General features: G+C 35.1%; 1 non-coding gene across 1 annotated transcript; it reads left to right on the forward strand.

The window, feature by feature from the left end:
• The first annotated feature begins 15278 nt into the window (after window positions 1-15278).
• On the forward strand, window positions 15279-15350 carry TRNAT-GGU. Its single transcript has one exon. It is a non-coding gene; the product is annotated as a tRNA-Thr (tRNA).
• The last annotated feature ends 8117 nt before the right edge of the window (window positions 15351-23467 follow it).

The following is a 23467-nucleotide window of genomic DNA, read 5'->3' on the forward strand; positions in this document are numbered from 1 at the left end:
CTACATGATATCTGGGTAACTATGCTGAATAATTTATAAAGCCACATTTAAAAAATAAAGAGCTGAATGAGCTCTCCATTTTGGGGACTCATAAACCAAGATCAACAAACAAACAGAGGGTAAAGTTATTTTTTAAGAGGATGGCCTGAACATGCAAGTACCTCACCCCTAGTTCTATTCCGAATCTCTTCTAAATTTTACCTGAAACTTTCTCTGGTTCTGATCAACAATTATCTAATGCTCATCCACATATTCCAAAATTCCATTTTAAGAGGCTTACATTTTTCACTCAAATTACCAATACCAGCACCCTTTTCAATATTCAAGTGGCATTTTAGGGTCCCAAAAATTTTTGAATAAGACATAGATGTAGAAGATTTGCAAGAATTTTAAGTATTCTGTAGGCCTCCTGTCAAATGGCCACAAAGAAGAGCTACAACGTAATACAAATACCAACCTAAGATTGCACAGTTCAAAAGAAATATCTACGACAAAACATTCTCCTCCCTGGAGCATTTCAGATTTCCACTCCAATTTCCATCTCTTCCCGCTGCAATATTTAGCCATGCACATATCCTAACAGAGAAGCTGAGAAGGAGAGAAACATCAGGAGAAACAGTGCAGTAGCTCAAACCACAGAAACTTGTAGTGTTTGCCATGAGGAAGTTCCTTTTATCTTCTGATGAGCTCTAGGGATCTTGAGATATTTGATCGAAGAGCTCTTAATGATTTCATCTTTGACACATCTTTGGGTTCAGATTTCTTGCCTATCAATGGGTCAGCTGAAACATGCTCACCTAGTTAAGAGTACAGGCTTTGAATGCCTGAGTTTGAATCCTGGCTCTATGACTTACAGCTGTGAGACCTTAGATACATGGCTCATTTGCTCTGTGCCCCCATTATTTCCCTGCAAATTGTGAATAAAAACATTATTTCTATCATGTAATTTATGAGGATTACATAAGATAATACTGGTAAATTGCTGTGAAAAGTACATAACAAGTTACAATGAGGAGAGTGTGAAAGCTATTTATAAGAAGAGGATGAAGGTTACCAAATGATGGGTCTATCTGATGTGCATCAGGGACAAAGTGTCATTTAAACAGCTTCCTGGAACAGTGATGTTATGAAGTTGACAACATAGGTCATTCCTGACTTGGGTTCTACTCACAAGAACAACTAACAACTTTTCACGGAAAAGATAACACTGAGACAATCCTAGAACACAGTGTGTGTGGGGGGCAGTGAGGGGCACTTGAGGCTGTACCTCAGAGACCAAGTCAGACTGCATTAGATGGTAAGAAAAGAAGCTACTGGTTGATTGCATTTCTACTTCCCTAGGCCAGTGTAGCTTCATGTGGAAAGGTTTCCCTGGAGCCCCTGGTTCCTCCAGTGGAAAAACAGAACCCAAGGAAGATAACCAGCCCCACCAGCATTGCAGGATACTTTGCAGGAGACCCTACCTCTGATTTTGTACCTTGAGAACTGCAAGGGAATCTGCAGGGCTCAACCACTGGGAATCTGTGATGGAGAAGCGGGGGCGGGGGCTTCCAAAAGGAAGCACCAGGATCTTGGCAGAAAGAGTTCCTACCTGTAATGCCCAAGTAGTAATCTCAAGGAATAGCTTTGTTCATGAGCAGAACTAAGTCAGTGGCATGCTTTAACGAGGGAACTCAGTAGGTTGCATGTCTGCCTAATTCAGATCCTCAAACAAGGCGTTCTGGCAGCCTAAGAGTCTGGTTTGCCCACGCCCAAGCAAGGAACTGAATCACAGCCCCACCTTTCGTGCAGAGTTATCTTCTGGTCCCATCTGAGCAGAAGGGCTGACAACAATTCCTTGAAGCAGTGTGGCCCACCAGCACTTGAGCCAAGAGGCAGGCAGGCAGAGTTGATCGCCCTCACAGAAAAGTCCGTATCAGGCATGGAGCATTCCTATGCTGTGCACAGAAAGGGGGATTAATTCAAAGCAAGGCTGAGGATACCTCCTAGCCCCTTCTAACTGGAGATCCTTGTCTGTAAACAGAGTAGCCTGGAGTGGCCTCTCCCCTCCCAACCAGGAAGGGAGTTGGGACACAGCTCTGCCCACTGTGGGGAGTATCTTTCAGCTTCATCTAAGAGAAAGGAAGGAGAGTCTATGTTCATGCTTGGAGGACAGCATTCTGGGGAGAAAAACACAGCAGTCTAGGGATACATTTAAAAGAAGAGAAAATATGGCTAACAGTAAAGCTTGGAGCAGCAGACTGGAAAAAGATGTGACAAACAACAAGCAAGATGGATTTGTTAGAACTCTTGGTATATTTTAGAATTACTAAGGGTGAGTAAGCTAGTACGAGATTAGAAGACTTCCTGCAATCATATGGCTAGGGGGAAAACAGATGAGGTCCTTTAATTTGGATAGTGAGTTCAGGGTGTCCCCCAAGGCTGAAAAATTTGTAAACACTGCATGAAAAATGGTCAAAGATATGCAAAAGAAGTCTAGTATATTGTTTAATCATGTTTGTAAAATTTCACACCACACAAACCCACGGCCACACATGGTGTATACTGTGTAACTAAACCAAAGTTAAATGTGAATTGTATTCCAACTACCCATAATTTGGGTTTTTCTACACCACTGCCCTTCAGGGAATAAAAGAAGAAATGCAATAACAAATAGAATGGAGCAACATTTAGAAATTCACCCAAATTGGATAATATCAGGCAAAGTATCATATACTTAAGCATCCACAAGAAATACAAAATTAGAAAATGAGCATTACAGTATCAAATGTGACTCTATGACTAAAAAGTAAAAAATACTATCAACTCAGTTTTGATTTAAACATGCCTGATTGAATATACATGTTTATTAGCTTTCCTCAAGCCCAGTTTGACTGGCAGTAAAGGAAAAAAACATGACAAATATTCAAAAGGACATGAAGACAAAGAATAGAAAAAGAACACATACTATCAACAAAATCTTGCAAGTCAAAATGCAATTTAATATAATTACCAAAGGAGAATAGAAAAATAAATAATTCTCTGTTTGACAAGAAGGTAGTATGAGAAACAAAGAGAAGCTGGCAAGAAACAAGCTAATTTATACCAAGAATTCTCAGGAATTTGAGGGATCTTGTACCTCTGAAACCATGAACATGAATGGATGATAAAGTTGAACAGATGACTATTTGGAAGTGTGTATTATGATTCGCTCAGTCTCAGATCCCCTTTTCAACTTTTTCCACCTCAATAGAAGACAGAGGGTTACTTCTCTGGAAGTGTTGACTCAGAGAATCTAGAGGCAGGGAATGAGCCTACTTGAAGGGAAGGGTATGGATATTTAACTGAAAATGGAAGGATGATATAAATGATACTGAATAAGTGTATAAAGAAGTTAAAAGATCATGTCGTACACATGAAACTTACGTTCCAAACCAATGTTATCTCAATGACACAAAATAAAATGAGAGAACAGGAGTGTTTTAAATAATTAATTAATCAACTTCCGGTTTCCCATCCAGTATGTGAGAAGCCTAGAAGACATCATTTCATCCAAACAAGTAAAAAGTTAAACAGTAACAAAAAAAATCAACAATTCTTTCTTGGTCTGTAAGAGAAGTGAGATCACAGGGCAAACTACTGCCCCCCAAATTAGAGAGACAGACAGGTGAACTCAGGGAGTTGGTCCTTACTGGGGCAGCTACCCATAGGAACCGAACTGTGATTGATGAATGGCTGGAGGCTCACGTCTGAGAGATGAAAACCCCAGGGGATCCAGTAAATAGGAGGCCCTACAGCATTGTGAGATTTATCTCTAAGAACTCCACCAGAGAATATTGCTTCTGGCAGGGGAGGGAAAAGGATCCATTTTGAAACAGATGGAGAAAGATATACCATGCTCATACTAACCAAAAGAAAGCAGGAATAGCTGTATTAATTTTAGACAGAGCAGACTTTAAAATAAGGGAAGTTATGAGGGGAAAAGAGCAACATTATATGATGATAGAGGTCAATTCTCAAAAAGACAATAATCCTAAATGTCTATGTACCTAACAACAGACCTTCAAAATATGTCAGGCAAAGCTGACAGAACAAGGAAAAACAGATGAATCCACAATTACAGGTGGAGACGTCAACACCTCTCTCAGCAACAGACATCCAGCAGGCAGAAAAATCATTAAGGACATGGTTGACCCCAACACCATCAATCAACTGGATTTATCCCTAAGTATTTAATTTTTAATGCTATTGTGACTGGTAATCATTCTAGTATCAATTTCTGATTGTTCATTTCTATCATATAGAAATACAACAGATTTTTCTTTACGTCCCTTAAATTCTGCAAACTTGCTAAACCCACTAATTAGTTCGAGTAGGTATTTTGTAGGTTTTGTACAATTTTTCACATAGACAATCATTCTGTCTGTGAATAAGGATGGTTTAACTTGTTAAAAAAAAAATATCAAAAGCTGAAGCCACCAGTCTCCTTTGCCACTTAATAACAACTCCGGTAACCAGACTTATATTCACAACCCTTATCCCTCAGGCAGGAAACCAGATCTCCCTCAGGGTAAAGAAGTATTCCAACAGAAAAGACCTCAACACACATTTGGGGAAACACTTAGGATTACACCCAATTACATGACAGTAAAGCAAACTTGTTGACAAGACCTGCATATACGAAGATGTGAATTAACATTTTAGTCTCTATGTCTTAAGCCTAAATTGGCAGCCAAAGAAACCAGGTATTCGAGGAGAGCTGCAAGTTGAAAGAACGATTAAATCTAAAAATCAAACAAATAGTAAGTACACTTGTAGTAAAACTGACAATGTAAAAATTGAAGAATGCTTTAAAATTATTTATAATATAAGCAAAAAGATAGTGCATAACAGAAAAAGAACATGAGACTATAAAAAAGCGATGTTGGAAAAAACTAAAATACTTCTCGGATATTACACACTTGGTAGCAAAAAGAAGAAAAACAAAATCAAGAGAAATGTTTGGAGGTAAATATGAGGGTGTTACCGAAGATGGAACAGAAAAAGACAGAAGGAAAATAGCAGAGATGGAAAGAGAATTAGAGAGTATGTGCAAATATAAATATCCAATAATGGAATTTCAGAATGAAGGGGGGAAATGCAGGGCAGGGAATTTACAAAAAATTAATGTAAGAAAATTGCCTTGACTTTGCTGAGAGCATAAGTTTGTAGATCGAAAGGGGCCCAGAGGGTCCAGCACAATGAAGAGAACGAGTGCCACTCCAAGGCAGGGAATCATGGCATTTCAGGACACTGGGAATAAAAGTTAAAACCATAAAGAGCTAATCATAGATCCAATCCCTTTCTCCTCCTTTTAAAGTTATGGACATTATGTAACTTCTATGCTTCCTTACAAAATAAAACAGTAAGAATCAACTTCCCCCCAAAAGTGGTCTTCTTAAAATATTACCTGAAGATTAAGATAAATGTAACATTTCTAGCTTTATGATTCCACAGAACTGCCACAATATAATTCAGAATTTTGTAGTTAATCCTCCCTAAAACAAAGTAACTCTTAATGGCCTATGACGAAGGCAGTATTTTTACCTCAGACCTTTTCCTTCACTTCCTACTCTGTGACAAAACTGATACCAAATACATATAAATTATACCAACTATTATCTTTTGTGAGAAAAATCTGGCCTATTTTAACTGCTTTGCATTTTTACTTGACTATTTTAAAGTTTAGATATGTACACATTTTTGCCAAATAAATGAGTATAAAATTCTCATTTCTCAATTACTATCAGTTCATGTATTTAATTTTGCATTTATCAGTTTAAGAAAATTGCATTTTCCTTTCTCCTCAAGAAGTTCAGAACTACTTGATTTATTCCCCCCAATATATGCCTGGCACAAATGACCACCGTTATCAATTCATCAATGTGAGAAGCAATGAGCCACGATTTGCTCATGGAGCTTTATCTGTAGAACAAAATTTACTTAGACTTAGCCAAGGTAGCATGAAAACAATTGTCTACAGTAAATTGCATCTAATGAGTACTTGTTAAGTCACTATTCTCCAATGCATCTCAGGAAATTTCTGCTTAAGTGAGTTTCCTCAGTGACAGTAAGCTTTTCCTCTTAAGTTTTCATTTTAATGTAAAGTAACAAGCACACAAAAATTAAAATGGAAGTTATTTACACTAATATTTAGCTATTTAGAAACAGAAATGGCAAGCTTTCAGATAAGTAAAAGATCTGACTTTATCAAAATAAAGTTTAAATAGAACTGTTTAGCTACAGAAAACCTACTTTCCAAACCCCACATATAGATGCATGGTTTGACAGTAGGCATGTACATTTAAAATTGAATTTATCCCAGAGCATCTGGGAAGTGTAATTACCCTATCTGTAGCTATAAAGCAGGCTTACAGACAGTTTCCCAAATAACAAGTCATTGTTAATAGTGAAGATTTCAGCAAGTCTAGAAAGTGTAAAGGGACCTGGAAAAAGAAAGATACACAGAACTCTTAGGTTCAAGTAGTTTCCTTATCATAAGCTCCAGATGTCTTCATTCTTAGTCGTGGGACTTGTTCAGCTTTTTGTGCTATCACATCAGGACCAAGACAGGAACAAGTTTATAGAAAAAAGAAGTGCCAGTGTAATGGCTCTGCAGCCAGATAATGCAGAGATAGCAAGTCATGTTCACAGTGCAAAAGGACACGCGTTCTCTAAAATAGGAATTCGAATCCCACTGGGCTTCTGTGTGTGTGAATTTAACCTTTAGAATTAGAATTTTTGAACCCCTGGAAATGAACTAATGCTTTGTGTAAACTACAGAAAACAGATGGGAGTGTGTTCTAGGCAGCCCATTTAAATACAAAGACCATTTCTGTACCTGCAAAAGCTGCTGTGCTGCCTCAAAGGATAAATCTGAGTTTAACAAATCAAATGAAGCTACCCTACAACACGGCTCAAATTCAGAGGAGACAAGTACTACTGTGATTTCCAAACATTCACATTATCACAGAAATGAGAAGCGTACACTTGGTCTGACATAAAGAATAGGTATTCTTAATTCTAAAAGCATTAAACTGGATCTTCGTGGTGCTACAAAAAACTTTTAAATTGCTCCATCACAAGGTGAATTACAGGTTTTTGCAACTTTCAAGACTGATGGTTAGCAATAGAAAATGGAGCGCTACTTGAAAAAGCACCTTGAGTTCAATCATCTTTGTATTTAAAAAGCAAAATTTTAGACAGGTGAAAAAATAATGTTTTATTGTTATATTCATAATTTAACTTCTTATCGTGGTAAAATTCACATAAAAAGTAAGTGTACAATTCAGTGGTATTAAGTATATTCATACTATGCAACCATCACCACTATCCATGTCCATAACTCTCCATTTTGCAAAACTGAAACTCTATATCCATTAAATAACCCTCTATTCCCTCCTCCCCCCAGCTCCTGGAAATCACCATTCTACTTCCTGTCTCTATGATTTTCACTATTCTAGGTACATCAATGAGAACTGGAAGAATCAAGTATTTATTTTTTTGTGACTGGCTTATTTCACTTCACATAGTATCTTTAAGGTTCAACCATGTTATATCATGTGTGAGAATTTTCTTCCTTTTAAGGGTGAATAATATTTCATTGTGTGCGTTTACTGCATTTTGCTTATCCATTCATCCATTGTTGACCAACTGGGTTGCTGCTATGTTTTAGCTATGACAGATAAGGCTGCTATAAATATGAACAATAATATTTAAATGAATGTTTAATGCAACTCATTTCTTAAAGAGAAATAGATTCACATTCAAAGTTAGCAACAATCTATATGATACACCTTAAAATCTCCCCATTTTTATTAACAATCAGATATGGTAATTGTGATCACCGTAATTATACTGAGAATCCTAACTGCAGATGTACTAGCAGCTGTAGAAGGGAAGCAATTCCAAATAAACACAGTTAAAATGGAAGATTTTTATTTCTTGTGAAATTCAGTGAATGAGGGAAACTGAGTCTACATTAATTACCACAACGTGTGGATCCCCAAAACACTACTATGCTAGCAAGAGAGGAGTAAAAACAGGAAAGCCAGAGGGTATTTTAGGTGGTGGAGACAGAACACAGCTCTATCTGCATGATAAGTCCTAAATTTTACCCTGTGATTAGTTACATTGCCTCTCTGAACAAGATGGGCCACACACTGCATAAAACAGCACGAGGAGCTGGCATTTTGCAGCTATGCATGCACTGTTTTGACTTCCTTTATAAACTATCGAAAAGATATTTCTGACACACAAAGTTTCTGAATCTTATAAGGTAATCTATGATAGCAGACATGAAATCTTTATTTTCCAACTATTTTGAAGGCTATGCCTATACCTCAAGTTAGAAATTTCTCCATTTTACTGCTTAGAGTAACAAAGTCCAAAGACTAGCCTTTTTGCCAGGTTTATGGAATAATTTTAGATACTGGTGAAAACTTTTTTTTTGCTCCTAAAAATTACAACTCATTATATGCGTTCCCCAGCACTCAACTTAAACCTGTAGTACTAATATTAACCTCCCATGTTATTTTAATAAAACCCAACAGCAGGTATCAGTGTAAAGGACATACAGATTATTGAATCAAAACACTTTAACAGTCGCTACTCTACCATAATTCAGCAAACTCTCAAAAGATATGTGATGCCAAAAGCTTAAGAACCCAAGCAAAGTAAATATCAGAACTCATCCAACAAGTTCAATTTTTTAACTTGATGGATTAATGTTTAATGTAACAATTTTACATACCAAAGACTCAAACAGTATTAACTCAAAGTAGCAGTCATAGGCTATGTGCTTTATGTGTGAGAAGATGTCACAAGGTCTGGCAATTACCACCTTGCTCTATCCACCACATCATTTCTGTGGTTCGCTACTGGTTGAGAGTTTCCAAATTCCCTAGTTATTAATCTTTGGGACCTGAGAATAAGAAATCAGAGTTCCCTGGAACATTCATAAACTCCTAAAATCCTTTATTACTCCTAACATATACTATCAGCACTCTATAATTGCTTTACTCAGTAGGAATATAGAAAACATGACTAATAAAAATATTAAATTTTACAAAGAAACATAGTTGATAGTGAGTATTAAAACACTGGACCATTTTCAATAACATGGATGGACACAGAGATTGTTATACTAAGTGAAGTAAGTCAGACATAAAAAAACAATTATTATGTGATATCACTTATATGTGCAATCCAAAAAATAGGACAAATGAATTTATTTATGAAACAGAGAAGACTCACAGACATAGAAAACAAATTTATGGTTACCAAATGAAAAGCGGGGGAGGGATAAGTTGGGAGTATGGCATTAATATATTCACACTACCATGTAAAAATAGATAAACAAGGTTTTGTCGTATAGCACAAGGAAATGTATTCAGTATCCTGTAATAAATACCAATGAAAAAAGAATAAAAAAGAATATAGGTATGTATATGTACAACCAAATTACTTTGCTGTATACCTGAAACTAACACAATATTATAAATCAACTATACTTCAATTAGAAAAATAAAAAAGGAAGCATTGGAAAATGCCAGTAAACAGCATTGAGTAGTATTTTTATAGCTAACATTAGGATTTCCTAGCAAGGTTAACATCAGCAAGGTCAGCATCAACATCACTACACAAAATCATTGTTGAAACTGCCAATTTGAGAACTTACTGGTTCCCAAACTCATTATTTCTTGGAAGATGACTCACAGGATTTCTCTCAAGTATATGATGCAAATAAACTTAATATTTATTTTATTTGCAAGAATGTCTTGTTAGCAGAAGACAGATGTGCGCACACACACGTACACATACACACAGACACACAGCATGGCAATAGCTGAAAGCAAAATTTACTGTTTAGATCTAGACTATGCTTCTATGCATGTTCTGAACTCAGTTTCTGGAATTGTCAACCATACCTTTTGACTCAGAGTCTGTATTTCTTGTTCTAGCTTGATTCCCACTTTGTTATACATCCTTCAAACGTGTAGCATTTTCAATATTCATTTTTCAGATTTAATTCTCACAAGTGGATCGAAACATATTTTTCCAGTGTTCCAAATCTCCTGACTGATTTTTCTCGTGATTTGAGACTCAAAAAACAAATTTCTGGAGAAAAATTGGGAAAAAATTTCCACGTGGAAACACTATTGAGAATCATTTGTGACTTACTGGAGAATGTATGGGTATCTCCTTCACCTCATTAGAGTTTAAGGCCAACATTAAAGGTGGACTTCCACTGATGGGGTTCAGCTTTTAACATGGTCCATTAGAAAACACTTGCCTTTATATGTAGAATAGATAAACAAGATTATACTGTACAGCACAGGGAAATACATACAAGATCTTGTGGTAGCTCACAGTGAAAAAAATGTGACAAGGGATATATGTATGTTCACATATAACTGAAAAATTGTGCTCTACACTGGAAATTGACACATTGTAAAATGACTAACTCAATAAAAGAATGTTTAAAAAAGATGAGCTAGATAGTGTCATAAAAAAACACTTGTCTTTAGAACAAAGGAGGCTACATTTGAAGCACAAAAAATTTTAATTTCTTAACAGTAGAGAAATAATCCATATTTCCTTGAAAACTGAAACTACACATAGACCAGAGAAAACAGTAAATACAGCACTTGTAACGTCACTACCTATAGCGTGTCCACAATTACTTCCAGATAACTCTCCCATATCCACATTTGATGTTACTCTTTACACACACAGAAAATACTACATATGTTGATTAATCACCAATTTCGTCAATGAATTTAGAAGATATACCAAGTGCTCTTATGATTGCACTATTTTATTACATGGACAACAAATATTGAAGTATTGGTTATCTTAACATTTTGTAATTCATCATTATAAAAAAAAACTTCAGAAAACGTTTCTGTATCTATAACCTTTTGTACTTGGCACATGACTTTTCATTATTTGCTGACTATGCAATAAAATATAATTTATCTTAAGCATTTTTTAATGAAGCAAAACTTGGTAATTCTTTTTATTTTCTTGGTTTTTATTCCTGCTCTAGTTAAAATTGTTTATTATTTCTCATATCAAATTCATCATTTTGCGGCAGAATTATTTTGTCTTATTTTAACTTTGACAATTTATGCCTAAATAATGAAAAAATATTTCATTTGGTAAAGAGTTGGATTATTTTACCTTTTAATTTCAATTTCTTCAATATGATTTAAGAAATACGCTAATGTTTTACATCATATTTAGCAATTAGCATTAACATTTAAAGATGAGGTCATTTTTTTTTTTTTTACAATATTTATACTTCTGGGAACTTCCTTCTTCCTGTCTAAATATTTATTGTTAAACTACATGGCATACAAGAATAACTTCATTTTTAGACAAAATGCAGAAAGCTATATTTGTATGAAACAACACAAACTGTAAATTACCGTATTTATTTAGAAAAGCAGGGCCAATGAAAGTTATTTATAACTATAGATTAATCAGTAATAACATTTTTAAGATGTCTGAGCATATGCTTAATAACGCAGATCTAGGCTGTCATGAAACTTTTACTGCCTATAAGAAATGCTAGTAGTTTTCTAGGATATAAACTTTTGCTTCCTAGAGAGTAGAGCACATTATGAACATGTTTTTAATAGGACTTCATTTTCTGATGATGGCAATAATACAGATGTGCACTCCCACTTTTTATGCCCTAGGCCAGACACCTTTGGATATTACAGATGTTTCATCCTGGAAAATTTTTCAACTGACTTTAAAAGTAGATTATACCTAATTAAAATGCAGATCTTCTACTGTTTAAAAAAATTTCAAGACACTGGCACATAATGAAACAAATAAATGCTTTGAGAGGTGGGATGGGAAAGAAATGAAAAGGAGACAGTTTAAAAAAGCCCTATAGAGAAGGATGTGGATCCTGTACAGGGCCTCCTGATGACAGGAAACCTCCTGATCTAGGAAACATCCAAAAAGAAAATGCTTTTTGAAGGCAAGGGTCAATTGTGAGTCAACAAGGAAGAGAAAAGGTAATAACCACGTGCGATGCAATAGTATACCATATGTGTTTACCATTTCATCAGTGTCCTAACAATCATGCACCTGAGAGCAAAGCACACCAAGGGACTGGTCTGGTAAAAATACAAGATCAAACTTTTTAGTGAAGTCTACTTTCTATGTTTTGTCTCAAGTCTAAAATTAGTTCATTTTGGAATACAAAGCTGTTTGTTTTTGAATTACTACAGGTTGCATTCACTGGGAATCCAACTCTGGAAAAGAATTTAGCTTATTAAGGAGTGTCCCTTGGGTTCAACAACTTTAGAGCCAAGAGGAAAGAATCAGGAGTGGAGAGAAATCCACTATACTATCAGCCCAACAGCAGCTTCTGCTAACCCTAAAAGAAGTTCTGGGGCTAAAATGGTCCCAGAGTAGTCGAAACTTGTCTGAGATGAAAGGGCCTTTACAGTCCCTTGTACATCATCTTTGAATGAGGTCAACCCAAGAAAGTGGCTTGACCCAAAGTACTTCTCTGCAGCTGAGGCGATCCCTGCAAGGGCTGACAGCTGAAGGCTGTCACCAACAGCACTTCTGTCAGGCTGGGTAAAAGCCACTGTTTAGGGGAACAGGGGCAACACATCGCAGCATCAACCAAACTGATTTTATTTTGCAAAAAACAGATGTTACTAACTCCCTTCACAGTTAGCATTTTTTCTCACAATGAGAAAATAAAAAATGATAGGTGAAATATATTTGTACCTTTCTGACTCTGCTCTCTAGGGTAACCAAAGTTTTGATTATTGACCTTTTTTCAAATCATACTGACTGAAAGAACTTTGAAGATCATGTAAAAAGTGATTTATAATTTTTCTTTGAATATGCACTCTTTGTAATAAAAGACTTTGGAGTAACGCCTTCAAAATATATATTATATACATATAATACATATGAATGAATTTATATCATATGTGTACAAGTATAGTTATATATTACAAACGTTATTAAGTAGGTAAGAAATTTTAAAGTGACAATTAAAATAAAAAGAATAAAATTTCCAACAGTTTCTTTCTCCCTACAATACAAATCTCACTTTTAGAAATACCAATCTGGACTCCTGCCTTGCTGCCAAAAAAGCAAGCCCTTTCAACTACCTCAAGAAAGCAGTATTTCATCTTTCCCTGAGTTCCTTTTAAAAAAAAAACACACGCAAAACTTTAGAATTTGATCTACATCCTCTTTCACTGTTACATGACGCCGTAGGCTGTGCTTTCAGCATGCTGGCACCTGATGAAATAGCCTCACAGAGTATTTATTTTGTCTATCTCTTTCTATTCCCTTTGCCCACATCCACTGCACTCAGGCTCCCAAAGATTATGTTTCACTTCTAACAACACCATAAACTCATTTATAGTGGAGAATGACATGGTTCTGATGTTGACTTAAAAAAAAAAAAAGTAAACAGTAGAACCAGATTAGAACACAGACCTACCAGATCTCCAAATTCCTAGTTCAGAGTTACTTCTGCAACATCATGTTGGAAATAGGTTTGTCTCAGTTTGGTAAGAGGCATACGGTGAATGTTCAATAGGTGCCTTCTTTATTGATGTTTTACAGCAGTATGATGAAATCTCAGTGTTATCTTGGCTTTAATGCCATGCCATTCTACTCTTCTACATATGACCTCTGAATTTCTATTAAATCAAATACCACTAAGAATTGAACAGTCCAGCAGTATTTTAGTGTGGGAACAATAGGGTAAAAAGTACGTGAAAGGAATAAAATGGGGAAAAGCAAGCGTGGGAAAGAACAAAAGACATAATAGGTATTCTTCCCCTGACACAAGGGATCGAAGGGAAGTAGCATTTCTTTGTGGCTAGTTGGTGAGAATGAGAAGGGAGACTAAAGTTCCCTAGTTCATTGCTATCACTGGGGGTTAATCAACTTACTCGACCTATCAATTCTAACTTTTACATGTAAGCATGTAATATTATGAGCCTATGATGGAAGCCCACAACTTACTGTGTACCAAATAGGTTCAAATGAAAACAAAACAAATGAAAATCTTTATTCTTCTTTCAAAAAAGAACATAGCTTTGATAAAGAAAAGAAGTTTATGATTGTAATATGTTGCCAAGAATAAAAATTCATTAAATAAGTAACTTAGTATCATTTAGAGGAATATTTCAGAGGACTCTTAGTGTTAATTTAGTTATATATTACATAAACAATGGGAAAACTATAGCTATCAGTAATTATGTTTTCACAAACTAATCTGGTTTAATTAAAAACAAACAGTTTCTGTTCCTTTTTCTAAGAATTCCCATAGACATCTTCAACACAATTTCCTCACTGGTTTTAGTGTAAACAGTGGCTAATATTAGAAGGGATGAAAAAATTGGGGAAGTGGCAATAGAGTAAATTGGAGACATTGCATTAATTTTGCCTGAAAAATAATTGCTACTACTAAGTGGCAGTTCCAGTTAAGTTTTGATTCTTAGGAATAGAAAGAAAACACAAAATAAAAGCATGATTTATTCTGTATATTAGCATACCCTGCCTTACCTTTCTATATACAACTAAAATATATTCAAGATGCAGATTTTTAGCTGCTTTTTAACCTGATTTGTTCAAATGTCCCTCTATATTTTTTAAAAGGTACTGCCATTTTAAAAATTCAATAAGTAAATTAAACTTTTATATCTGGAATTTTAATCCAAACCTTTAAAAATATCTGTAATATGACCATTACTCTGAACCAAACTGTAATTGACTTAATATATTAGAGAGTGTAATAGCTATTCTATTATGAAACATGTATTTCTATGAAATGAAAAAGCAAGCTTTTCCCACATTTGACTAGCTATAATTAATAACATTTTCTCATGGGGTTCATTTCAGAAACTTTCTTCATAAGACATTTCCACTTGTGCTTCAAAACGAGCCTATTTCCCAAACCTATACTAGTTAATGATCTCAGTAATTTGCCATGAAGAAATTTGAGAGAATGCATTTAGAGATTTTGAGGTGATTAATATGTGTTAACTAGTAAGCTGATGTATTTTATGTTATATATGACTTAAGCCAAGGTAAATATTGCCAAGTCTGCTTGTTAATTTTAAAATAAATCTCTAACGTCACAATAGAGAAAAAACAATACAATTATATCAGTAGTAAGATATCAATTAGATAATTTATTTTTCACATTTGCAGGTCAGTTCTCAAATTCACATTGCTATCTTATTAACACGTATGTAATGGGTGGGGGTATAGCTTAGTGGTAGAGCACATACTTGGTGTGCATGAGGTCCTGAGTTCAATCCCCAGTGCCTCCGTTAAGAGAAAAAATAAATACATATGTAATCATCAAAATACTCTCCAGTTCAAATCACTCGACAAACTACAGTGCCCTGTCCCCACAGAGCGCTCTTCTCTAGCAGTCCCCATAGTGCACTACTGTCTCTGCACCCTCAGTCAACACTTGTTCCAGTTAAACACCTTTCTTCAATATAATGCAGAGTTTAGACTTTTCCACCTTAATTTGATGTCTCTCTGAGTCACATACCAAGGCTGGCATATATTCCTTCCTAACCACTAAGTTTCATTTTGCATAGTCTTTTAGATCTATTTAAATATTTCCTCCTACATGTATCTCTGACTGACCAGCAATCAATTCATTCCATGTCTGTCATTTAGAAACAAACTTTTAACAAGCCGTAAATGATTCACGTAATTATGTAACCAAGCCCCGATAAAAACCACATTTTGAAGACATATTTTGTGAAAAATATCTTTTCATGGGTGGATGTGAGATCTCACCTCCAACTCACCTCACAATAGTAGTAGTTTCAAAGTCTTTGGGGACGTGGGTAGCTCTTTTTGAATTACAACTTGGTGATTCTAATATGCCACCCTCATCTGGTTAAAGTGAGTGTTATCAAAGAAAAAGTAATAATGTGGTGAAAGGTTTGTATTACATTGATGTACAAAATAACTGAAAATTTTACAAAATTTCAAAATAGCACATACATCATGTTTATATTCACATGGATGTATTACCACTTTATCATCTATAAAGACAGATAACTTTTATCTCATTTATATAAAATGCACATAAACAGTATTAATCATACCTCGTGTCTGCAAACATGTGCATGTGTATATGTATAAATATATACATGCATGCACACACAAGTCACAATGTTAATGTTTACATGAGGGTTAGTTCTGTGATTTTTAATTATATTGTGTCAGTTTTTATAGGATAGTCTCAAATATCATTACAAAAACTGTATGCTATTTAAAAAATTATAATGACCCTCTTATAACTAGGAAGATTTTCATCAAGGACTAAAACTTTACAGCCTTTAGAGAACATTGCGTGTAAGGTAAAGGTATTTCAAATCAGATAGATAACTCAGCTGAATAAACCAATGGAACAACGGGTTGATAATTCTAATTCATACATACCTATACTTTCTACTTTGTAATTCCCAAATTGAGTTTCATGAAGCAAGAACCCATAAAATGCTTCTCAAAAAAAGGAAAAGTCCATGATAAATTACATTTGGAAAACTATAGTCATCTCTTAAAGTTTCTATCATGCACTTAAGCCTAATAAAATTTCTCAGAAATCAGGCATTAAGAAATTTGTTAACTTTGTTTAACCCAGGTGTCTCAAGCTTATTTGATCATCAGATAGAATTAATTGCACATGGAGTTCCATGAAGTACAAGTCATAAAACTATTCAAATTCAACAGTATATATAGAACAATTTACTGAAGAATTTAAGGCAAAAACTGACATTGTGGTAGGTAGTAAAATATTAATTAAAATTAAAAAATAATTTTGGCTAGTACTATTTATTTGGAAGAATTTAGGATTTGTTAATACATTGTACAGCTATCTACCTTTAGCGGTTAAGAGTATGGGTGGGGGACTGGAGAGTCAGGGCTCTGCGACATTCCTGGCAAAGCAGTATACAAAACACGAGGTATGGGCCAAGAGCTCACTCATTCAAGGACTTGGGCCACCTGTGTAACACATGTTCGCATCAAATACACCCACTTATCATATAAAATTACCAGTTTCACATTTAATAGTAATTTAAAAAGAAAAGACATACAAAGAATGCATAGAATTTATAATTCAGTTCCAGCGAACAAGTACTCCCGTCTGTTGATCTCTTCAGTCATTTCAACGGCCTCCTTTCAACATACAGAGATTAAGCCAGAAAGGATTAAGGGACCACTCTTACTAATGTTACTAGGACTTAGGAGGAGCAACTCCACCTCCAAAAGCTCTCAACAGTCTTATACTATTCTTTGTCTCCTAAAACAAAGAACTACCTGCTCCCTCATGTTTTTCACCAATCATTAATCTCTTACTCAATTTTGTAACAGAGCCGTGTTTCTCAAAGTGTGGTTCATAGACCAGCAGGATCAGGAACACTTAAGAACTTGTGAGAAATGCAAATTCTCAAACCCTGCTCTCCAACTACTGAATCGGATACTCTGAGGGTGAGGCGCAATGACCCATGTTTTAAGAAGCTCTCCAAAAATTTCTGATACACACTCAAATATGAGAACCACTCCACTAAAGAAATGACTGATGTCTGTCCTGGATGATTTTAATAACCACATCACATAGTCCTGTATCAACATACAAGCCTAATTTTAAATGAGTCAAATTTTTTAAACCTAGCAGCTATGTTGTAAAATAACATACAGGCAATCTAAAATATGTACAAGATTTATCCGAAAATTGAACTGAAAGTCGGCAAAAGGAAACCTGGAACAAATTTCCCCACAGGCCTAATGCTACAAAATTGTGGCAAAGGAACAAAGCCACTCCAAAGGAGTCTATTGGTACCACAATTTAATTGTACTACAGTACTGATAGTATTAACTTCAGTTCTGAGAGGAGTGACAATAACGTTTAAGAAATGGAAAGTAAAAAGAATGAAATAGGAAGACAGGAGAAATAGCTACTCCCTTTGTTTGTTTTGGTGTAGTGATAACCACAGGTAAAATGCAAAAAAAAAAATCTATTTTCTTTGAGTACATTAAAACATGCTACGTATATTGGAATCCTAATTTTTATCAAGTCTCCTTTACAACAGAGCTTTATTCTCTCTTCAAATCTTCTATATTATAATAAGGTAGAATGCATATATTCTGCTTCTGAGTTCTGAAATTGGTGAAACAAAAAAAATGCCTTCTAGGTTTCAGCAGGAAATACAAGTTGAGAAATATAGTAAGGAGTAGTGTTATATATTGCTCTGATACGATATGGAGTATTGGAGCTCTAAAGAATTAGAATTACATGCTCTAAGAAATCCTTTCTCTATGTTTGACACTACATCTCCAACAGAACACACTCTTGGGCTTAATTTCCCTCTCTATCGACCAATTTGTGACCTCTCCATCAAGGACATCTCCCTTCCAACTGCCCTCACCCAAAATTCCAATTTGGGCTATGCAGGCTATCTCAGATGAATGCTAGAAAAAAAATGCAACTGAAAATTATGTCACATTTCGGTATGAGTAACTAATCAAGTTATTAACTTGTAAGTTCAGGCAGTATTCCTGATTTTCAGGTTACTCTGTATTTTTCTTCTAACTCATGGGGTCCCCTTTGATTTCTATCACAGTATATATAATCGATTCTCCATGGTATTTTCAGAGCATCTAGAGGAGAAGTACAGACAACCTTTGTAAGTATAAATCATTGAGAGCTTGTGAATTGAGATGTCACTGATCTTTCACATACTTTAATCATAGGAAAAAACGGGAAACTTCAAGTCACTGCAGAGAAAACAACCTAGGAGGGCTCCTGTGATGATTAAACATCAATAAAAAAAGAATCCAAAACAAAAGCCAGAGCTTTTCAAAACTGGGGGTGCTCAACAGATTTCCAGGTGAAGACTTAGTACTCTGGTCCACACCCTACAAACAAATTAAATTGGAGGCTCTATAGGAGGGATCCAGCATCCGTATTAAAAAAAATTCCCCAGGTACATTGTTCAATATAGAAAATTATTGCCAGAAGCATCAGAATTACTCCTGCCTCCAAATCCAGCCATGGACAAATGTGAATTTCTGTTTGAGTTTCCTGAAGAGTCTGACCAAGTTTCTTTAACTTAGGATATACAATCAGAGACATCCAGTAACTTTCCCATCAGACCAAACCTACTACCAGTTTTTCTGCTCCTTGATTCAAATTCAGTTCCCCTTTAATCTTTAGTAACAAGGATTAAATCCATAGTATGAGTTTGCTATCTGCTTTGAGTAGAACTTCTTTAAATTAAATACACGCGTGTAAAATTATTATATTTGACATATATTCAAGCCACAAAATAATGTTTTCTTTCTCCATCTTCCACTCATTTTTGTGTGATTTGACATGTGAAAGACAATTCGTCAGGACAGACACATGATGATAACAGAAATCTCGTACCCTAAATAATACAAATTCTGATTTGCCAGCTCATCCTCAGTACTACTTCTAACGGTGTTATAAGAAAGGGCAGCGGGAGCAGGGCAGTGTGGAGAAGGGACATGGAAGATGGGGGCATTTCTCAGGAAAAATTATTTTTCAAGTGGACCAGCTTTCAGTTACTATAAATGACAGAACAGGTACTGAAGGTGTTCACAAGTGACCATTCCAGCCAGGTTTCTCAGACTAAAATATAGCCCTATACCATCACAATGTACCACTATATTTGTTTTTTGGCATGCCTGCAGTTGCTGTCATCTGTCAGAGTGAAATTACACCCATTCTTAAAATAGCATGCCAGTTTCATGGGATCAGACAGGTCAGGTTTCACTGGAGAACAGAATTGAAAGGTTGACTTAATGTCCCTAAACTAGGGACAGATTCACAGCTATTAAATCTAAGTCCATGCCCTATTATGGGCTTCATCTATTTTAGGAGAAAAGGAAGTGAGAGCACATGACCTGAACCTAATTTAAATTTATGACTGCATAAACAGGAGCACCTGAGGGTTTAACTAACCCTACATGCACTGCTGTGACAACAACTTCAGCAGTTAAGAAGTAAATGAGGTGACCAGTCCCATGACTGGACGCTCTAACACTATTTCCCTTGCCTTGCCCTTCTCCTCCCTTACCAGAAATCAGTAGAGGCTATAAAAGCTAAATACTCACAATCTTGGCATCACTTGCATCTAAGGATGACCACGTAAAACAGTGTTTGCGATAAGATACAAGCAGCGTCTGCTGGAGTGAGTATGGGAGAGAGAGAACTGGTGGCTTTCTTTTCCTTTCTTCTGGCCTCAAACATACCTGAACAGTAGCTACCAACTTGTAATCATAAAGAAAAGTCCAAGAGAATCAAAGACACCAACCCTGAAGTCACTGAGATGTCAAGCCAAATGCCAGATGCAGCCTACCTGCAGACAACTGGTTAGGTAAACTTTGTATGTACCTAACAGCCTCAACATAATGGAATTTTCCCAAGTTTATATTTCTATCATTAGTGTTTCTAGTGTTACACTGCTAATATTTAATAACTAGCTCCAACAGAAGGAAAAAAGGAAAAGCCCTGAGTAAGTAGCATTTGCTGATTTTTGTGGTATAAATAAACCCATCATGTAAATTTCAAGAGACCAACAATGATGTCACCGAAGTGCACAAAGAAAGAGATTGACACAATTGGATCTGGTGAGCCAGTGCAAACCAGCTCTACTACATCACTAGCTATTTCCCCAATAACTAACTACATTTTCAAAAAACTATTGGAGTTTGTTAATGGTTACTTTCAATTTCATTATAATAGGGGACAGAGTTTTTTTTTACAGAGAGGAACATAGAGCTCAGAATTACTGAATGTCAGGTAAATTGGCTAAATTTATGAAACTGGAAGGAGCTATCAACTTTATGCAAAACTTTCAGTAGAAACTTAGATGTTCTCAGTCTCAAGTCAAATGTACTTACTAATTTAATACGAAAAATTTCAATTTTCCTCCTTGGAGTAAAGACTAGAATCTAATTCACTATCATATCAGATAAAATTTAACAGATTTGAAAACAATGTTGGTATAATGTTAAATAACTTGCATGAAAACATGTTTTAGCTCCTATAAATTTCCATGGCTCTATCTGTAATCCAGAATGAAAATTCAAGTTTCTCCAGTCTTTCAGCTCTTGGGTCTATCTATTCTCACAACAGGGCTGCTGTCATACCCAATTACCTAAAACAGAACAAAACTTGCGCTGTAGTACAACATACTTTCGTAGCCGTTATCTCTGAAAAGTATTTCCTACAACTTCTTTAGCAAGGTTTCTGTGGAGTGGAATCCTTACATATTCAAGCAAAGCAAAATCTTAACACGCAAGTGTTTTTTTTAAAGCACCGAAGCACTTCTTGTACAAACACACAATAAATTACCCCACTCCTTCAGGATGATATGAACATATAATTTTCTTAGGATGGATAAGTACAGGCTTCATTACTAAAGTAATTCTTCATACATTAAATGGCCTATTGAAATAATTGGCAGTTCTGAAAGAATGGTTTTTCAAAATGTCTTCTGATTTCTTACTTTTTCCCTTGTAAAACCCTGAATATCTTTGTCTAATTTGATTCTTGGTTTGTTCTGAGAATATCTAATTGTTAGTGGCATAGCACTGTAAGGGTATAATTTAAGAGCATTAGCTCAAACTGAAAAAGTAAGTTTACTTACACTGCATTCTTGTTTTTAATAAGGATAGTTAAAATACTAAGAAATAAGCTAAGTGTGTTTTAACATAGTCATTTGGCCTAGCTTTCTTATATTATTCTTTACAATAGGCTCTTCATAACCATTATGAAAAGGCCAAATACAATACATCAAATTTTGGTGTAACAATCTTTCGCAGTGGGTATTTGGAATAAAATATGAGTCTATCAAAGTTACATTGGTCACCAGGAAGATCTTGTTATATCAGACTCTAAGATCAACCAAGAATAATCTTTTTAATACATTTTAAAGTAAAACCTGCTTAGCTAATTCTATTCTGAAGAAAATACCTGAATTTATGTTCAAGAGGTTAAAAAAAGTCTTTCGTGACACAAATCTATAGGTACACTTTACTCAATTATTCATGTATTATTCTGTGCCAATAAAACATCTAAAGATGTGCCAGGAGATGCCAAATGAATACAAACCACACATACACAAAAAATATCATAAAAGAAATCAGAGCTAGTTAAACTTATATCTGATTTAAAAAGATTAACAGCATGGAGCTGTTTATGTTCCACTGAGCTATTTCTAATTACAGGGAAGCATACCCAATCAATAGGAGATCAAGTGCCCAGATTTGCAGCATCCAAACAAAAAGGACAGTTGTAAATACACTGTATTGAAATGCTTTTAAATGCTGAGATTTTACCTTTAAGATACCTGCATTTTATACCTGAATCAAAGTTCTGGGTTGGGTTAGCTATTCATTTTGTAATGAACAGTTTTCACCCAAGGCATAGGATTTCTCAAGATTATTGAGGTCATATATGTAAAGAACAGCCATGTAAAAGTATTACCTCTTGTGAAAATTAGTTAAGACTATGCATATGTCATAGGAAAAAAAATAAATGATACTCAAAGGTCCACATCATTGTGACTTCTCAAATGATGAGCCAAGACCATTGTATAAAATTGATATAATGAAGTGCTACCTTGTGTTATCAATGCATATTATAATCATCTTTGGGTCTTCAATTTTTAAAAGAAGTTCTGCTTATTAATAGTGTAAGAAACAATCTCCAATAGCGCCACTAAAATATAATTAAACATCTTATGTAAAGTTTATTTTTATATTCTTTGAGGCATTGTAATAACACACTCTAAAATTTCCCTTGCCATTTAATTAGGTCTAGAAACAAACTAATGTATGAGAGAGAACGTGGAGGGTGGGGTGGCGAAGGAAAATAGGTATTGCCAGTGTTACAAGTTCTTAGGTTTGCTTTTTTCGGCATCACTGTTAGTGCCGTCACATTATGTTTTGCCTAACATAGCAATTGGCTACAAAAAGCATTTATTAATAGCAGCCACCCCTTACACTTCAGAGTTAAAAAAAAAAATCAAAACCTAAAAAATAATACAAAACAAAAATCCTGGTATCATCAAGGTACAGAAACTAGAATATTCAAAGCAAACATTATTTTATATTTTATTTAATAGGCTTTAAACCCTTAAAGGGAAGGACCTATCAAAGAGATAAAGGTAGGTTTTGAAAATGAGATAACCTGTTGGACCTACCACTCACCCCACTTGAATGTCTCAGAGTTCTAATAAAAGCTTAATTTCACAAATGTAAAAAAAAGAGATATATTGCATTTAAAAAACTGACTCAACAGTAGTACCTGATACGGAATCCAAAGTTATTGAAAGGTAGATTGAATTTTCTTTAGAGATGGATTTAAACTAGCCATTTCCAAAATCCATGA

Source organism: Camelus ferus, chromosome X (assembly GCF_009834535.1).
Source record: "Camelus ferus isolate YT-003-E chromosome X, BCGSAC_Cfer_1.0, whole genome shotgun sequence".
In the NCBI taxonomy this organism is placed as follows: domain Eukaryota; kingdom Metazoa; phylum Chordata; class Mammalia; order Artiodactyla; family Camelidae; genus Camelus; species Camelus ferus.